The sequence below is a fragment of the Danio rerio genome, chromosome 7 (assembly GCF_052040795.2).
Source record: "Danio rerio strain M-AB ecotype USA chromosome 7, GRCz13ab, whole genome shotgun sequence".
NCBI lineage: Eukaryota > Metazoa > Chordata > Actinopteri > Cypriniformes > Danionidae > Danio > Danio rerio.
The window spans coordinates 14,918,834-14,930,000 of NC_141027.1; the positions used below are offsets into that span (position 1 = coordinate 14,918,834).

The 11,167-nt window shown below is 32.6% G+C and overlaps 1 protein-coding gene and 1 long non-coding RNA gene across 4 annotated transcripts in view; one reads left to right on the forward strand and one right to left on the reverse strand.

The window, feature by feature from the left end:
- Nucleotides 1–11,167, reverse strand: part of LOC147835935 (uncharacterized) — a 379,840-nt gene that overhangs the window by 317,912 nt on the left and 50,761 nt on the right. The window lies entirely within an intron of this gene.
- ntrk3b (neurotrophic tyrosine kinase, receptor, type 3b) overlaps nt 1–11,167 on the forward strand; it is a 296,050-nt gene that overhangs the window by 275,515 nt on the left and 9,368 nt on the right. The window lies entirely within an intron of this gene.

The window sequence follows — 11,167 nt, forward strand, 5'->3', positions numbered from 1 at the left end:
TCCTTTAAGGGGGAGTTCATGACTTTGTAATTAATTTAGTTTAATAAACTTTGTTTTTTATAGTATCACTGCACATAGACCTACACTGTAAACAATGTTGGGTTACACACAATCGATTTGTGTTGGGACACCATTAAGCAATTAAGTTTTTATACATTTAAGTGGATTGAATATAAAATAATTAAGTTGTTGAAAAAACCTCAAGAATTGCGTTGTTTCAGCGCATTTGAAATAAGTAGTTTAAACAAACAGCAAACAATTTTTTGAGTGTAATGTAAAGTCATGGAAATGTTCTGGATTCAATGCAACATGGTATTACTTGGTATAACTTCAATCAAAGTTCACTCAAAATTTCATTTTCTCACAATGACATACACTGAAAAAAATGATTCATTGGATTTACACAATTTTTAAAGATAAGTGGTTTCAAACAATTTATATGAGCTGAATTTAAACAAACACATTACATTGAACAATACTTAATTTAATTTGTTTAAATCAGCTCATATAAATTGTTTGCAACCACTTACATAAAAAAAATCCAATAATATTTTTTTCAGTGTAGTTCTAAATGCTTATGAATTTGTGTGTTCGGTTGAAAAAAAATGGTAGTAATAGAAGTAAAACAAATATAATAAAGTTTATTGGAAAAAGTGATTAGTTTACTTTTATTTTTTTAAGTGTATACAATTAGCATAATTATATAAAAAAAAAACTTAAGCCGACTAAGTCAACTTAACAGTTCCAAGGTACAATGGGTTTACATAATTTTGTAAAGTCAATGTGTTGCTTTTAAGGCAATTGGTTTACTCTCTTTAAGTAACTAATCACTTTTTACAGTGCACATTAAACAAAACTAAATTCAATTAGTTTCCATTTAGCCCGTATAAATTGTTCGCAACCACTAACCTAAAACAAATGTTTTTTTTTTGTTTTTTTTGTGAAGTTCTAAATGTTTATGAGTTTGTTTTTTTTCAGTTGAACCTAAAACAAGAAATCCTGAAGTAGAGGTTGATCAATATTAATTTTTTTTCAATGCCGATAGCTGGGTTGGATCATTCTTTGCAGACAACTGATTATTTAACCGATAATTTTTAAATGAATGCTGGATAAAAATAAAAACATAATAATAAATGTGCTAAATTAAGGTAAATTTACAAATTCATTGAAAATAAATGCAAGCAGAGCAAAGAAGTTCAAAACTGTATTATTATTATTATTAATATTATTATTATTATTATTTATATTTGTAAACTTCACAAGAATGAAACGATTTTAATAAAATAATGGATATAAAAAATATATATACAGAAATAAAAGACAATAAGACTATAGTTTTTCAATCAATAAAAGAATACTCAAACATACAAAATATCAAAGTTAAAGTATGCTGACAATGTCCATGACAATGCTTTAGGCAGCGGGGATTTGATCACATAGCTTATGGCTGTTATGAACTGAAGTGACTGGAAAGGGTGTGTTGTTATTTTATAGTGACAGATGCAACCAGAAAAAAAAAAAAAAAAATTATCAGATATTTGCCGATATTTGATAGTTCTGGGAATCAAATATTGGTGCCGATATTTCTTTTTTCCAATATTCTTTAGCATGTCATCCTTTGTGTTTAAAAACAGAAAGAAACTCAAACAGGTTTGGAATAAGCAGAGGAGTAAAATATGACAGAATTTTTTGTGTGAAATATCCCTTTAACTTACATTGCCTGTTTTTTTTTTTTTTTTTTTTTTTGTGGCTTTACCCAAGAAAATTATGTATATCACTTTATTTTAAAGTCCAGTTCCACATGCTTTGCACTTCTTACCCAATTATGGTAATTATTATAATACATATAACTGGTTGCTAACTCTGAACCTAACCTTAACCCATGTAGTTACCTAAAATTACAGTACTTTTTTAGGTAATTACAGTGTATGTGCACAAACTAAAATAAAGTGCAGCTAAATAATATATATTTTTCTCTGTATGGAAAAAAAATGGATGAAAAAAGCTGAATTTGCATCTCTCACGGTAAGCTGTGAATATGTGAGTGGATGAAAAAAAATTATATTTAAAAAAACAATCCACCATTATGCTGCATTTTGCAATTAAACAACTTTCCCCTTTTCATTTGCTGTATATATATATATATATATATATATATATATATATATATATATATATATATATATATATATATATATATATATATATATATATATATATATATATATTTTATCTTCCCACATTGTCTAGAACAGATGTAGTAAATGTTAGTGTGTAACATGCTAATCAAAGTTAAAGGATTTTAGTTTTTAATTTGTTTCATTTGTTTATATATGGTTGACAACCCTTACAGTAAGTTTGACATTCGCATACAGTACGCAGTATATGTGAAGTATGTGGGAAGACACTGGCACCTAATAGCTATTCCTGGCAACAGCCCTACATTTAAATCAACACCTGCCATAGTATTTTTCATAGTATCCAATGAATAATTACATTTGACGGCATACTTAGTTAAAAGAAATAACTGCTGTTTTAAATATCACAACAATAATGTCTATCATATCCATTTATCGTATCGATCTGTCCATCTATAGTATCGATCAATATCTATGTATAGTATCAGTTTTTATCCATCCATCAAAAGCAATCAATCTACGGTATCAATCAATCTATAGTATCAATTAATCCATCCATTCATCCACAGTATCTATAGATCGATAGGTGAACCCTTGGTTTGAAAGTTTTTTTTTTTTTATGTGAATAAATTAGGGCTGGGCAGTATTGCAAAAAAAAATTATCTCAATATGTTACATATCATTCAATATCGATAATTATTGAATAATTTAACAATACATTTAGAAATTTTATGATTTTTTTTAATTTAACCACTTTAATTTACCAACATACTTAGACAAATAGTTTTAATAGTCAAAAACTAAAATATTAAAACAATATCTGATCTCTTTATAATAAAATTAACACAAGTGTTATAGATGCTTAAACTTGATAAAATCTTAGAGTGTGCAATGGTAAAAGTCTGTAACATCTGTAAGGTGTGAATAATATTAATACTGTAAACAAATGTAATTGTACAATTTTACTAAGTTTTATTAAGTTCAAATACTGACTGCAACATTACAAATTGTGAAGTTGGATGACTACATTACCACTTTGCAAAAAAAAAAATCATTGATGGGAAGCAAGTATCTGGGATGCACGAGAAAAGAAACCAAAAGGCACTCTAACGACTTCCTTTTTTATTTACAAATGTTTTTGCATGTGAAGTTATTCTGACCTGAAGGGACAAGCGCAAATGCGGGGGCGTTCGCTCACTATTCTAATGCCCAAGGCGCTCGCCTACAGTAGGTCGCCTCTATGCACACACCATCCCTAAACACAAGTTTTTTACACGTTATACAGTTAATAACTGCGTTATTTGCATTATTTTTTACGCATTAAATATTTAAAATAATCATGTGCATTAACGTGCTAATTTTGACAGCCCTAATATATATATATATATATAATAATATATATATATATATATTATTATATATATATATATTATTATATATATATATATATATATATATATATATATATATATATATATATTTCATATATATATATATTTCACTCTTTTGTAGCACACTAGCTTTTACGTAGACAACCATAAGACAAACATATTAAAAATAACGCCTGAATAAATTATTTTTTATTTCAGAGAAACTTCATATAAAAACATAATATGCTCTAAAGAGAAAACAGAGAGTGGAGACATGGAGACAAAATCTTTGATTCAAGATGGTCATAAGCAGATTGTCTCATGGAGCCCAGAAACATCTTTATCGGCCGCACATACACATACGCACAGTCTGCAATATTGACAAAGCAGAGAGCTTACGAAATTATTACCGCATTGGACACGTTCACAGTGTCAAGTGATTATAAATAGCAGATCCTGCCAAGCACGTAATCCACACATGGCGAGTCATATTGACGTTTGTTGTCCTCTGGGGCTCGAGCGTCTGGCCACAGGAATGAAGCATGACTGCAAGGGAGATTGAGGTACTTTCATCAGTGACCAATTCAACCGCCTTTTCCGAGGCGTTATAAGTGGCACATCGATGTTCTGTCACCTAATGGCTTGCAGAGTATCTTTTTGCATGAGATGTTTTTTGATAACTCTCTTTAGAGCCACTGATGGTTGTAAACAGATTCAGGCAAAATGACAGCACAGGCTCGATTCATGAACGCACTGTGTGTACTTCTAAATGCTGTCTTAGGTTTTCTGCACAACAAATTGGTTAATACATGATTGGAACAAGTCAAAATTTACAAACAGTTTTTTTTACACCCCATTAATAGACTAGTCCTGTCACGACTATCTATCTAAAGTATCTATCAACCCATTCATCTATCTATCCATCCATTCACCCATCCATCCAAAGTATCCATCTATCTATTTACCATATCTAACAATTCATGCATAGTATCTATACATCCGTCGCATCCATCCATCTATAGTATCAATATATCTATCTATAGTATCAATATATCCATATACACTATTAATATACCCTTCTATATTATTAATATATCCATCTACACTATCAAAATATCAATCTATAGTATAAATATATCCATCCATAGATCTATCGTTTTAATATATCTACCTATTGTCTCAAAGTATGCATCAGTAATATCAATACATCCATCCATAGTATCAACATATCTGTAGTGTAAACATATCTAAAGTACCTATCAATGTATTGTATCAATCTTGTATCTATTCATTTATCCATCCATCCATAGTATCTATCCATCAATCCAATTTATCGAATCATCCCTCTATCCATCTATAGTATCAATATATTTGTCTACACTATCAATATATCCGTGTATAGTATCAATATATCCATCCATATATCTATAGTATCAATATATCCATCCATAGTATCAATATATCCATCCATAGTATCAATATATCCATCCATATATATAGTATCAGCATATCTATCTATCTATCTATCTATCTATCTATCTATCTATCTATCTATCTATCTATCTATCTATCTATCTATCTATCTATCTATCTATCTATCTACCCATCCATCCATCCAAAGTATCTTATCAACACATCAATAAAAATATCCAAAGTATCAACCTATCTATAGTACAAACATATCTATATATCTATTATGTGTAATGCATGGATATTAGCATTATTAGCAGTTCAAATGGTATCACAGTTACTGCACAAGTCTGTGTTAATAGTTCATTGACAATGTAAATGAGCCAACGAGTAAGTGTGATCTTAAAAACAGACTTACAGGAGACACACGCATATCCCAACCCTTAAATAATGGAAATTACTTTCAAATCCCTCATAAAGACAAGCAACTAAAACTGGTTAAGCAATCATTCAAACCACCATCCACTATGTCACCTTTGGGCTTTGTGGTTGAGGCTGGAGAGATTATCCTGGCATCGTGAAAAACTGATAAGCACATTAGAAAAATTAAAGATTGCGAGTAGTAGAAGAAGAATCTCTTTGCTGATTGATCGTATTCCTGTTCGGTCAGCATGGTGCGAGTATCAGGAAGCAGGCGATGTGTGTGTTTTTATTTTTATTTTGGTAGTCTGTAAACTGGATTACTGGCTAGTCTGTGGCTCAGTGGTCGTGGGCTAGATTGGATTATGGGTATGAAGAGCAAAGCAGCATGGTGCAGAATGGATTACAGCCCCACTAGAGATACTCTCTGGGCATTTACGCTTTTATACTTAGTAACGGGAAACAGGTTCATGCATCCATGACGGGTAACAGATTTAAAACACTTGACCGAATTTCAAGTAAAAACAGACCTTTAGAGAGTTTGGAAAGAAAAAGGCTGGCTGCTGTATTGGGTAACACTGGCATCAGTGGTTTATTTTAGTGTTGTCAAATGATTGTTATCATCATATATTTATTTTCTACTATTCGCACATTTGAAGTAACTGTGAAACCATTTGAACTGCTAAAAATGCTGATATTATTGTATTACACCATGTACTTAGGGCAACGCAGTGTCGCAGTAGGTAGTGCTGTCGCCTGACTGCAAGAAGGTCGCTGGTCCGAGCCTTGGCTGGGTCGTTGGCGTTTCTGTATGGAGTTTGCATACTCTCCCTGCATTCACGTGGGTTTCCTCCGTTTAATAAATACGATGGATGAATACGATAGATAGATGATAGATATATGAATATAATGGATGGATGATGCATAAATACGATGGAGGTATATGATGGATAGATAATAGATGGATAAATAAAATAGAAATATGATGGACGAATACGACAGATGGACCGATGAATGGATGGATGGATTATTACGATGGCTGGATGGATGGATATATTGATAAGATGGATGTATATATTGATACAATATACTGATATAATGGATGGATTGATGGGTGGATGTATTGATAAGTTAAATGGATGGATGGATATATTGATAAGATAGATGGATGGATGGATGGATGGATGTATTTCATAAGTTAAATGGATGGATGGATATATTGATAAGATTAATGGATGGATATATTTCATAAGTTAAATGGATGGATGGATGGATGGATATATCGATAAGATGGATGGATATTGATACAATATACTGATATGATGGATAGATTGATAGATGGATATATTGATAAGTTAAATGGATGGATGGATATATTGATCAGATGGATGGAGAGATGGATAGATGGATTGATATATTGATAAGTTAAATGGATGGATGGATATATTGATAAGATGGATGGATAGATGGATGTATGGATTGATGGATGGATATATTGATAAGTTAAATGAATGGATTGATATATTGATAAGATGGATGGATGGATGGATGGATATATTTCATAAGTTAAATGGATGGATGGATATATTGATAAGATGGATGGATGGATTTATATATTGATAAGTTAAATGGATGGATGCATGGATGGATATATTGATAAGATGGATGGATAGATGGATGGATGGATTGATGGATAGATATATTGATAAGTTAAATGGATGGATGAATATTGATAAGAGGGATGGATGGATAGATGGATGGATGGATGATATATTGATAAGTTAAATAAATGGATGGGTATATCGATAAGATGGATGGATGGATGGATATATTTCATAAGTTAAATGGATGAATGGATATATTGATAAGATGGATGGATGGATGGATGGATATATTGATACAATATATTGATATGATGGATGATGAATGGATGGATCAATAGATGGATATATTGATATGATGGATGAATGGATGGATGTACCACTGTGCCACCCTTGTATTATTAAATAAAACACAATAAGATCACAAACGAGATGGTTTCATAGCATACAGCGAACATACTGTATTTGAGAAAAAAATCTTCAATGTGTATTACAGCTTTTTTTGTTCACTACATCCCTCCCTAGGACACTGAATTAAGGAATTTGCCGTCTTTTCAAGAGAACATAAAAAAAGCTATGATTACTGTGATAAAGCTATGATTTAAGCAACAGGGCATGCTTCATAACGTTTACTGTAAATGTCTAAAATGTGTACAGATCATTTGTCAAGCCTAAATATAGTACATGTGATTTCATGCATCGCCGCTTCATGAAATGTGTCAGTTCACAATTATCTTTTCATGTGACTCAATTACGTGCTGTCAGCAGAGTAAGGAACCGCTGTATGTTTGTAGACTATTTTGGTTTTATACCCACCTTGAGTTCATTCGGATTCCCTCTCTTGACTATCAATGCAATAAGAGCAGCAAAAACACAAATAAAAACAGACTGGGTTGCAGGGATTTCAATAAGATATCGACTATATGCAGCAGACAGTAGTCACAGGAACCAACTTGGCTAATTTCTAATGTGGAGGTAGGCATCCATTAGCCTGCTCTCTCTACCAGCCTAGAAGCAAGATCAATGTAAAGACACACAACAGAGGGAATAGTAATTACAAAGAGAAATCCACGCTGAGCTGGAAGGGCTCCAGCAATACCCAGCAGCCCCCGTTGGACGTTTCATGCCGGCACAGCATGATGAATGAAGTGGAATTGATGCGAATAAGAAATAGATTTGAGGAGAAGCCATTTTAATCGAAGCTGACTAAACAATAATGCATTAATTGTGCGTGCACTCAATTTAGCTCAATCATAGTGAAGGACTTTAAACTAAGACAAGAGATCATTAATAAAGCCAATGAAATCATTTGTTTTTGACAATAAGTTGCGTTATTATTATCATTAAATTGTTAAACTAATGATTTGGGTTGTGTTTCCGGATAACAAAGTCTCTTAGTAGATCATGAAGACATTAAAGGTACAGTGCTCAGCATAATGGAGTGCAACCCATTTTGAAAATAAATATTTTTTGATTTATTTCTCAGTGAATTTAGGCAATGTATTTTGATGTATTTAAACAAAACAGATTTATTAAACTGATATATTTATTAAAATAATGTTTTAGTCACTAAACATATTTAGAAATTAAAATATAACGCAATTAAATTCAAGCAAAAATTGCAAAAATAAATTACAAACCTAAAAAAAATATATATATATTTTTTTGCTTCTCTTGATTTTACCCACTGTTTTAAAATTTGTATTCAACAGTTCACACTTGGATAATGCTCGACTATTATAGCAGGTTAGGCATGCTGACCCAGGAGAGAACCCTGAGATAGACGAGCTTAAGGTTTCCGCCTGGTCAATGAGCATTAAGCTGGATTTATACTATTGCCTGGCGCCACGTCGCACACCTCCGCTGGCTGAGAGCGCACCTCACGAAACGGACGAGGCTTTTATATCTGGCATGTTCGCCATCGTGATATTCTTTAAAACAAAAATGGGGCCGTAAAATCAGACGAATAAACAGAAGTAGTAAGTTTCCAGAACTACATCATATCATTAATATCATTCAAGATTTTTAAACTAATTATTTTTTTTCTTTTAATAAATTATTTTAATGATAAGGATTTTTATAACCATTCAAGATTTTTTTAAATCAAATTTTGATGCATCACTTGCTTTTGTTTATATCTCGGACAGCTTTACCTATTAAAGTTTATTAACAGAACATAAGTTTTACAAAAAAAATTTATTATGGCAAGAATAAAAGCAAAAAGAGCCCACTTACTAAAAAAATACAGATTTTTTTTTTTTTTTTTTTTTTTTTTTTTAGATTTAGCCTGCTCCGCAATTCTACACATTACTGTCTGGCTAGTTTCTGTCCTCTAATGCTAAAAAGGCAATAATGGTCCAACATTCATGACCATTATTACAAATAAAGCCTAGAAAAACAGGCCATCAGTATATTATAAAGCGATAGGTTCAAATATTCCTTCCCAGTTATTAAATTAATAATTTGCTCCTGAATTATAGCTGTCACCATTAAATTGCTTTAAAATCAAAACTGCAAGATATACACATCAGTGTACACCTATAAATGGTGGAAAAATATTTATTCTGTAATTGTGTACCTGTGTCTCCACTTTTGCATTGGCCTCTTTTGGCTTTAACAAACTTATCCCTCAGGTTTTTCCAAACTTAACAAAAACTTTCCTCCTTTCTCACATCTGTTCCAATTTCTAGCCAAGAAGTATTGATCATCTGGTTATCTCTATGATCACGGATCATATGGTGTCTGTACAGTCGTACAGTTTCAGACAAAATCTCTTTAAAGTGGTTCATATTCAACTCAATTCAAACGCGGCGCCACGCGAACCGTTCGCTCGAGTCTCTAAAAAAATCATGCGCTCTGCTGGCCGAAATCATGTCGCGTGCACCAAAAGCGAACCTTTGCAAACACAGCAATGGCGTCACATTTGCCATGCACACTCAAGCAAACTAGCGGATGTGTAGAGTATAAACCAGGCTTTAGGAGGGATATAAGATCAGGTATTTCTCGAGAGCCCCCTAGTTTGTTTTCTTTACCTATACTTCGGTTAATAAGGTGGTTCTATGAGAATCGATTCAGTATGTATACGTTAAGTGCTTTTGACAAAATTGACTTTTTTTTACAATTCACTTATGTCACATGTTTTTAGACTGGGGATAAAACCAGAGTACCCGGAGAAACCCAACCGGAACACGGGGAGAGCATGCAAACTTCACGCAGCAAGTGCCGACTGGCTCAATTAGAACGTGAACCATTGGCCCACCTGCTGCGAGGCAGCAGCGCCAGCCACTGAGCCACCATGTCGCCCAATCCTAGAATTGAAAAGGAGGGAGAAGGGAAGGAAAAAGGGGGGCTTTTCCAAAACGAAGATAGAGAATGAAGTTTAGGCAGGATATTTATAGTCATTTTGGAATGATCCGATAGGCTAACTAATGATTAGCGATAAGGACCAGCTGTAGTTGATTATATCACATGCTCCTCTCAAAATTAGTTTGTAAAACTTTCATATTTTTCTCCAACATATGATAACAGTCCAAAAAACTAGTATACCCAAATGTATAAGTTATTTTGTTAGATAAGCTCCAGATTTGGCTTCAGTACTGACTAATCTAATGTATTTGCACAAAAATACGATATCAAAAGAGAGATTTGTTGAGGGGTGTACTTACATATACTGCACATCTAAAGTTCCTCGAGCTAGAACTTAGAGCTGGCTTAAGATTTACTATCTTACATGCCTTATTAGTTTCCATCCACCTACTTTGTGTGCATTCTAGAAAAGCGCATAACAAATGATGAAAAGACAAGAAGTGCATACATTTAGAAAATGAGCATAAAAAACATATGCGCATAAGTGAGTAGTGAACTTTTTATTCGATAAGAAAAGATGTGCATAAACTACATTGGAAAGAATGCCATGGACTATAACTACAAATATTATTTGATAAAAGGTTACAAATATAAGATGACAACTTACCCAATAATGCCCTAGCGGTAAATGAAAGCATAGACATTTTTCTGCTTTGTACAAAATGGTTGGTTGGTTTTCCCTGCGCCAAAGTACAATGATAAGCATGTGACAATGCATTCGTCACAAATGCTATTGCAGCATAATATTTACCATCCAACTTTTTAATAATGGCAGAGGTGAAATGAAGAACTGGCAGACCTGATGGTTTGTCAACAATGTAGAGTTGCTTGTGATGGTCTGCTTTTATTTTAGTTTATCTTT